This window comes from Bubalus bubalis, chromosome X (genome assembly GCF_019923935.1).
Source record: "Bubalus bubalis isolate 160015118507 breed Murrah chromosome X, NDDB_SH_1, whole genome shotgun sequence".
Lineage (NCBI taxonomy): Eukaryota > Metazoa > Chordata > Mammalia > Artiodactyla > Bovidae > Bubalus > Bubalus bubalis.
The window spans coordinates 5,276,808-5,284,385 of NC_059181.1; the positions used below are offsets into that span (position 1 = coordinate 5,276,808).

The window sequence follows — 7,578 nt, forward strand, 5'->3', positions numbered from 1 at the left end:
CTAGACAACAACAAAGACCACTATCTCATACCATATACAAAACTAACTCAAAGTGACTTAAAGACTTAAATGTAAAACCTGAAGGTATGACACTCCTCGTAGAACACATAGGCAGTATGCTCTCTGACATCAATCGCAGCGGTACTTTTTTGGATCTGTCTCTTCAGGCAAGGGAAACAAAAGCGAAAATAAATAAAAGAGACTAGGTCAGGCTAAAACGCTTTTTCAGTGCTTGCTTTGGCAGCACGTATACAACACTGGAGTGATACAGAGGAGATTAGCGTGGCCCCCGGGCAAGATGATATGCAAATTTGTGAAGCATTCCATATTTTAAAAAATTTAAAAAAAATTAAGAAACATTTCTGCACAGTTAAGCAAACCATCAACAAAACAAAAAGCCAGCCTACTGAATGGGAGAAGATATTTGCAAGTGTTATGCTTGAAAGGGTTGAGATGTGTGTGTGTGTGTGTGTTACACTTGAAAGGGTTAAGATGTGTGTGTGTGTGTGTGTGTGTGTGTGTGTGTGTGTGTGTGTAGAGAGAGAAGGGAGGGAGGGGAGGAAACTCATACAACTCAATATTAAAAAAAATAAAATAGTCCTATGAAAAAATGGGCTGAAGGTATGAATACCACATGCCAGTGATCTGTAGGCACATGTAAAGGGGCTGCACATTACTAATTATCAGGAAAATGGAAGTCAAAATCCCAGTGAGGTATCCCCTCACACCACTCAGAATGTTCATCAAAAAAAAAAAAAGTGTTGGTGAGCATGTGGAGAAAAGGGAGCCCTCCAGCACTGTTGGTAGAAATGTTAATTGGCACGGCTGCTGTGGAAAGCAGTTTGGAAGTTCCTCAGAAAGATTAAGAGAGGTATCATATGATCTTGATTTTCACTCATGGGTTTTTATCTGCAGAAAGTGAAAGCACTAATTTCAGAAATTACATGTATCCCAGTGTTCTTAGCAGTGCTCGTTAACAGTAGCCTGGACATGGAGCCCACCTAAGTGTCCATCAACAGATGAATGGATACAGAAGATGTGGTAGATATATTCAATGGAGTATTGCTGCTGCTAAGTCACTTCAGTCGTGTCCGACTCTGGGCGACCCCATAGACGGCAGCCCACCAGGCTCCCCCGTCCCTGGGATTCTCCAGGCAAGAACACTGGAGTGGGTTGCCATTTCCTTCTCCAATGCATGGAAGTGAAAAGTGAAAGTGAGGTCGCTCAGTCGTGTCCAACCCTTAGCGACCCCATGGACTGCAGCCTACCAGGCTCCTCCATCCATGGGACTTTCCAGGCAAAAGTACTGGAGTGGGGTGCCATTTCCTTCTCCCAATGGAGTATTACTTGGCCATAAAAAAGAATGAAATGTTCACAGCATGGGTGGACTGGAAGGTGTTATACTTAGCAAGATAAAGGAGAGAAAAATTACTACTGTATTTTTTTCACTTACATGTGGAATATAAAAGATAGAACATGTGGACAAGCACAACAAAACAGGAATAGACTCACAGATACAGAAAGCAATCTAATAGTTGCTAGAAGCAAAGGGTTGGGAGGATGGGGGAACTAGGTGAAGGGGAGTGAGAGGCACAAAGTGCCAGTTATAAAATAAATAAGGGAGAGAATGTGTAGTGGAGGGAATATAGTCAACAATATGATAATAACCCCAGTCCATCAGTATCCCTTATTTCAAATAAAGACACTGTAATTTCAGGTGCTTCCTTGGTGGCTCAGATGGTAAAGAATCTGCCTGCAATGCAGGAGACCCGGGTTCCATGCCTGGGTCGGGAAGATTCTTCTGGAGAAGGGAATGGCAACCCACTCCAGTTTTCTTACCTGGAAAATTCCATGGTGGGCTACCATCCCATGGTGGGTCAGACAAGACTGAGCAACACACACACACACACACACACAATTTCAGGGGCTTCAGGAACATGGTGCAAGTCCTGGATCAGTTTTGTGATAAGCTCAGAATCTGGAACTTTTCCTAAAGAACTACTAATAGACCTTCTTAGGCTTACATGCGTAATGACATCCAGGAGGAAAAATAGTTCATTAATGAAACTGGCCAAGAGCAACAACAAATGTAAAAATAAATTTACTCATCCAAAGGCCCCCCTTTTTATCATGTATTGCTCTGTTCCATATACACACAAAGTTTGCTGCTTATATGGGTTCACCAACTGGAGTGATTCATTTCACTTTCCTCTGAGGATTTTTTTTTCCCAAAACAATAAAAAAAAGGGGGCCAGCACAGAATGAATTCTGATCACGAATGAAGACTAGGGGGTTCTTTGCAATGGATGTATGTACTATAGACATAGACTTTCAGAGTTTCGTTGATGCAGATACCATGTATCTGTGCATAAACTATACATTAGCATTCATGCTTTTTCAGATAAAAAGGATACTTTTTATGTATGCGTGTGAAAATACAAAACTGTTTACAAATGCATTGCCTATTTCCATATTTGCATTGCCTACTTCCATATTATGAATTTCATTCTATGTCTAGATGAGTTGAAAGATGGATGATGGATGGGTGGACGAAGGACTAGTGAAGAGGGGACACAGAGCTATTCATGCAGCATTGAAAGTCTTTGGCCACTGGGTGTCATGGTTTTCCCCATAATGGTTGACCCATCACAAGTATTTGAGGGGTTCCTGTATTCCTGGTGCAGGACTCGGCAGTGTACGTGGCAAGTTTTATTAAACCACACCACCTTCCTTCTTCAGATTGCTGTGCTGTCTTTAAAACACATTGTCAGTGTTATTTTTCTGCCTGAAACGGGCTGATGAGGATTAAATCTACAAATATTACGTTTTAATGTCTGAATATTTAAATGTCTCGAAATTACATAATTGTGTTGGTCATATTTAGGTTTTATTGTATCAAAGTCAAATCTGAAGAATTTGTGCCGTACATTTACGCACGTGCTTGGATATGTTTGTAATGAACTCTTTGCTCTACGGAATTGCTATAGTACAAAGACGAAGCAATTATCAGATATTGTTGTTGAGTCTCTAAGTCGTGTCCGACTCTTTGCGACCCCATGGACTGCAGCACGCCAGGCTTCCCTGTCCATCACCATCTCCTGGAGTTTGCTCAAACTCACGTCCATCAAGTCAGTGATGCCACGCAACCATCACATCCTCTGTCGTCCCCTTCTCCTGCCGTCTTCAGTCTTTCCCAGCATCACGGACCGGAAAAGACCGTCTTTTCGGCTCTTTGCATCAGGTGGTCAGAGTATCAGAGCTTTGGCTTCACCATCAGTTCTGCCGATGATTATTAGACGTGGTGATCACGTTTGAGTGTCTGCTTGCTGTTACCAGCATGGCATGGCCGGACGCATGTGTGTTGGCTGACATATGACAAGAGTGAGTACACCATTAATTCGAACCAGACAGCCGTAGTTCTCCCCTGTGGAAGTGACTCACCCTGCCAGGTCCGATGGCAGTGACTGGTGGTGACAAGTAAAAGCAGTTGTGCTCGTTGAGTCACAGAAATGCTACTGTGTTTGTTTTAGAAAAAAACACTGTCAGGGTGGAACGTGCCAGATGGGAGGACATGGCCACGTGCTCCGAGGACACCGTGGAGAGTGTTCTTGTGTTTTTTGACTTCTTGTATTTTTCTCACTCTGAAGACTAGTTATCGCCACAACTGCTAAGGTGAATCTGATGAAGATGGACGCCTAGTTTAGAAGCCCTAGTATGATGGGATATGTGTGGGGAAATTGTTGGAAAGGTGACAAGGAGCTCACAGGTCTGTTTTATTTTTCTTGTTTCTGTTTAACTCTCGAAAGTGTGCAAGTTGTGCATCAGTGGCACAGCACTGGATCTTGGAAGAATCTTTAAATGACAGCGTTTGCATATTCTAATTGTTGTGTGTGTGTATATATATATATATATTTTTTTTTTTTTTTTTTTTTTTAATGGCCTTTTGTGAGTTGGGTTGACATCTTTAGTTTCCACACAGAGAGTCTGATGATGGTGTCGTGATTCTCACTTAAAGTTACTGGGAGAGATAGAACAGTTAACAGTTTGCAAAACGGATGGGTTCATGGAAGGTCTGCTTTTGTTTGAATGAAAGGGTCTTTTTTTTTCCCCCATTCAAATGGGGAAGAACACAGCCAATGTCCAGTTCTTTCAAATCCACATTGAAAATGGTTTATGGATGGTGCCAGAGGAGGAATAAAAAAATCAGCAAGAAAACAGGGAGGTGCTGTTCTCAGTTTCAGCTGTCAATAGGGAAAAAAAATTAACGAGATAAAAACGAAGAAAAATTCAATAGGAAAGAAAAAATTTAACGAGATAAACATGAAGAAAAATTCAAAAGCTCTCATTAAACATCTTCAGGCACTTACTACTTGAATGAACCTGAAGTTCCCCTTCAACAAAACCCATGCACTCAGGGAACTGTCAAACCATCCAGAAGTCAGATACTAAACAAATATTCACAGAGATACCTCATTAAAAGCATGAGAAGTTCTGTTGGTAGCCCTGTGTTGTTTTGAGTGTGCAGAGAAGGTTTCCCTGATGAACTGACGTGTTGGTTCATCAGGCTGGTGGGGAACAAGGGTTGTGAATTATTTGAGCTCAGCAAGGGCATTCTGTTGAATCCTGAACTGGAATCATGGACTGAAACTGAAGCTCCAGTCCTTTGGCCACCTGATTCAAAGAACCAACCCATGGGAAAAGAAACCCTGATGCTGGGAAAGACTGAAGGCAGGAGGAGAAGGGGACGACAGGATGAGATGGTTGGATGGCATCACCAACTCCATGGAAGTGAGTTTGAGCAAACTCTGGGAGTTGGTGATGGACAGGGAAGCCTGGCGTGCTGCGGTCCTTGGGGTTGCAAAGAGTTGGACACAACTGAGTGACTGGACTGAACTGCACAGAGCTGTCTAATGGAGGAAAGCTCGTACTAAGTAGAGACTGAACACATCTGGAAACTTTGTAGGTCTGGATCTGTAGCTGAGTCTTGGGAGGAGGTTGGCAAGGGTGTTCCTCAAGGGCACACCTGAGGTCTGTGGTTGGATCGGTGGATGTTGGAAGGATTCCAGACTCAGGAAGAAGGTGAGGAATCTTACCTGGTGGGCAGCTACGGTCACCATGGTCCTGCTCACGCTGCACATGCGTTCTGTCTGGAGTGGGTGAACTTGCCGTGTCCTTGAAACCTTGGTGGAGATGAGTATTGAGAGACGTTTGGTCACTGCTCTGAATCTCCAAAGAGAAACACGAGTTAGGGACGAGTAATGATGAATTTTGCTTGTCAGCTTTCCTGGCCCACGGTGTCTGGGAACATGTGCTGTTCCCACAAGTACCTGCCATCATCTCAGTCAGTTGCTTAGGACCTACCTACAGATGAAGGACAAAAAAAAAAAAAAAAATAACATCAGTAAAGGAATTATCCTCCAATTAAAAAAAAAATGACATCCCAGTGGAGCTCAGTTTTCACAGGCTGGCAGTGGGTTGACGTCAACCCTTCCCTGTGGGTTGACATCATTGGTGGTTTCATGCTTGTGGACTCACACCTTGAATGAGGCCAAAACTTGAATGTGGAGTCTTTGCTCGCCAGGATGCCGGTTGAAGAGGCAGGGTTGATGCCAGAGGCCACAGTTGCACAGCTTAGCTCTGGTGCGTGATTTATCACGGCAGATCTTTTTCTTTGGTATTTGTTTTTTTTTCTCTAACATCTATTTAGGCAAAATGAAAGCCACAAAACCATTATATACAACCTGGCCGTGAGCATGGGCACTTAGCATCAGTGAAAGCCCTTATGAATCATTTGAACAGGTGACGTAAGGGTGGGCACTTGGACTCAGTGAAAAGTCTTGTGAATTATTTGAGCTCAGCACAGGCGTCCCGTTGAATCGTGATTTGGAATCACCCTCTGTCTAATGGAGGAAAAGTCGTACCGAGTATAGACTGTGAACAGGTCTGCAGACGTCGTAGAGGGTGTTCAGTCACGGAGAGAAGAGTCACTGAGTGCCACTGTGATGGTGGCATGTTCATCTCTCATGTTAGGTCTCAGCTGTGGTTACCTACAAAGGGTGGGTGCTGGCGGTGGGGTCCAGGTCAACACTCATTGATGGCGAAGTCACTGTCTTTACTCACCAAGTCTGCTGGCTGTGAACTCACACACCCTAATTTGTGTGCACTCTGTGGCCTCAGTCGTGTCTGATGCTTTGCAGCCCCATGGACTGCAGCCCGCCAGGCTCCTCTGTCCATGGGATTCTCCAGGCAAGAATACCAGAGTGGGTTGCCATTCCCTTCTCCAGGGGATCTTCCCAACACAGTGATGGAACTCACATCTCCTGGGTGTCCTCCATTCTACACAGATTCTTTACCCCTGAGCCACCATCGAGGACCATGACCCAATTTATTTGGTCTTAATAAATGATTTGTCACATAAAATCTGTTTTCAAAATGTATAATTTTAACATAAAATCTCGTGTGTCTGCTAAAAAGTTCTCTCCGTAGGCTAAACTTCTCCACGCAAAAATACTGGAGTGGGTAGTGGGTCGCCATTCCCTTCTCCAGGAGAGCTTCCCAACCCAGGGATGGAATCTGGGTCTCCTGCACTGCAGGTGGATTTGTTACCATCTGAGACGCCAGGGAAGCCCATTGCAAGCACAAATGTCAATCATTTTCTCCTTTCAAAACTCTGCCCATTCCAACACTATGGGCTGTCTAGAGTGAGACGGTGTCATCCCGCTGGGTCCTGCAGGTGCGTTTGGAGCATCCAGCTGAGAAATAAGCTAAGTAGCCCTTTTCGCCAGACTCGTATCCAATGGATGGGTCAGACGCTGATATCTTCTGTGTCCTCTTGGGGTCTGAGTTCCCAAGGGCAATTGTCACGTGTCGGAAAGCACACCGTGGTGGAGTCTGTGCTAAGGGTGTATGTCCCCTGTAGCAGGGCAAAGGCCGAGATCAGCCCGGAAATGACTGGAGCGACTCGCTGATCCATGAGTTCCTTTACAGAAGCATCTCACAGCGGATGGACATAAAAGCTCAGTGGCATGTAGCATGGAGGTGCAAAGCTCTTTGGATCACCTCAAGATCAAATTGAATTTGATTTTGTGTCAGCAGTGAGGGTCAGCTGGGTCATTGATTGTTATCACATGAATTTATAAAATTGTGAGCTTGACAGTATTGGTCTATGTGATCGGCAGATGTTTTAGAGCTGAATATACTGCATTTCAGTTCAATTCAGTTGCTCAGTCGTGTCTGACTCTTTGCTGCCCCATGGACTGCAGCATGCCAGGCCTCCCTGTCCATCACCAGCTCCCAGAGTTTACTCAAACTCATGCCCATTGAGTTGGTGATGCCATCCAACCATCTCATCCTCCGTCGTCCCCTTCTGCTTCTGCCCTCAATCTTTCCCAGCATCGGGGTCTTTTCAGATGAGTCAGTTCTTCGCATCAGGTGGCCAAAGGATTGCAGCTTCAGCTTCAGCATCAATCCTTCCAATGAATATTCAGAACTGGTCTCCTTTAGGATGGACTGGGTTGGATCTCCTTGCAGTCCAAGGGACTCTCAAGAGTCTTCTCTAACACTACAGTTGCAAAGCAT

The 7,578-nt window shown here is 44.5% G+C and overlaps 1 non-coding gene across 1 annotated transcript; it reads left to right on the top strand.

Annotated features, from left to right (window-relative positions):
- The first annotated feature begins 228 nt into the window (after positions 1-228).
- Positions 229-333, top strand: LOC112582389. Its single transcript, XR_003106928.3, has one exon. It is a non-coding gene; the product is annotated as a U6 spliceosomal RNA (small nuclear RNA).
- Positions 334-7,578: the final 7,245 nt, after the last annotated feature.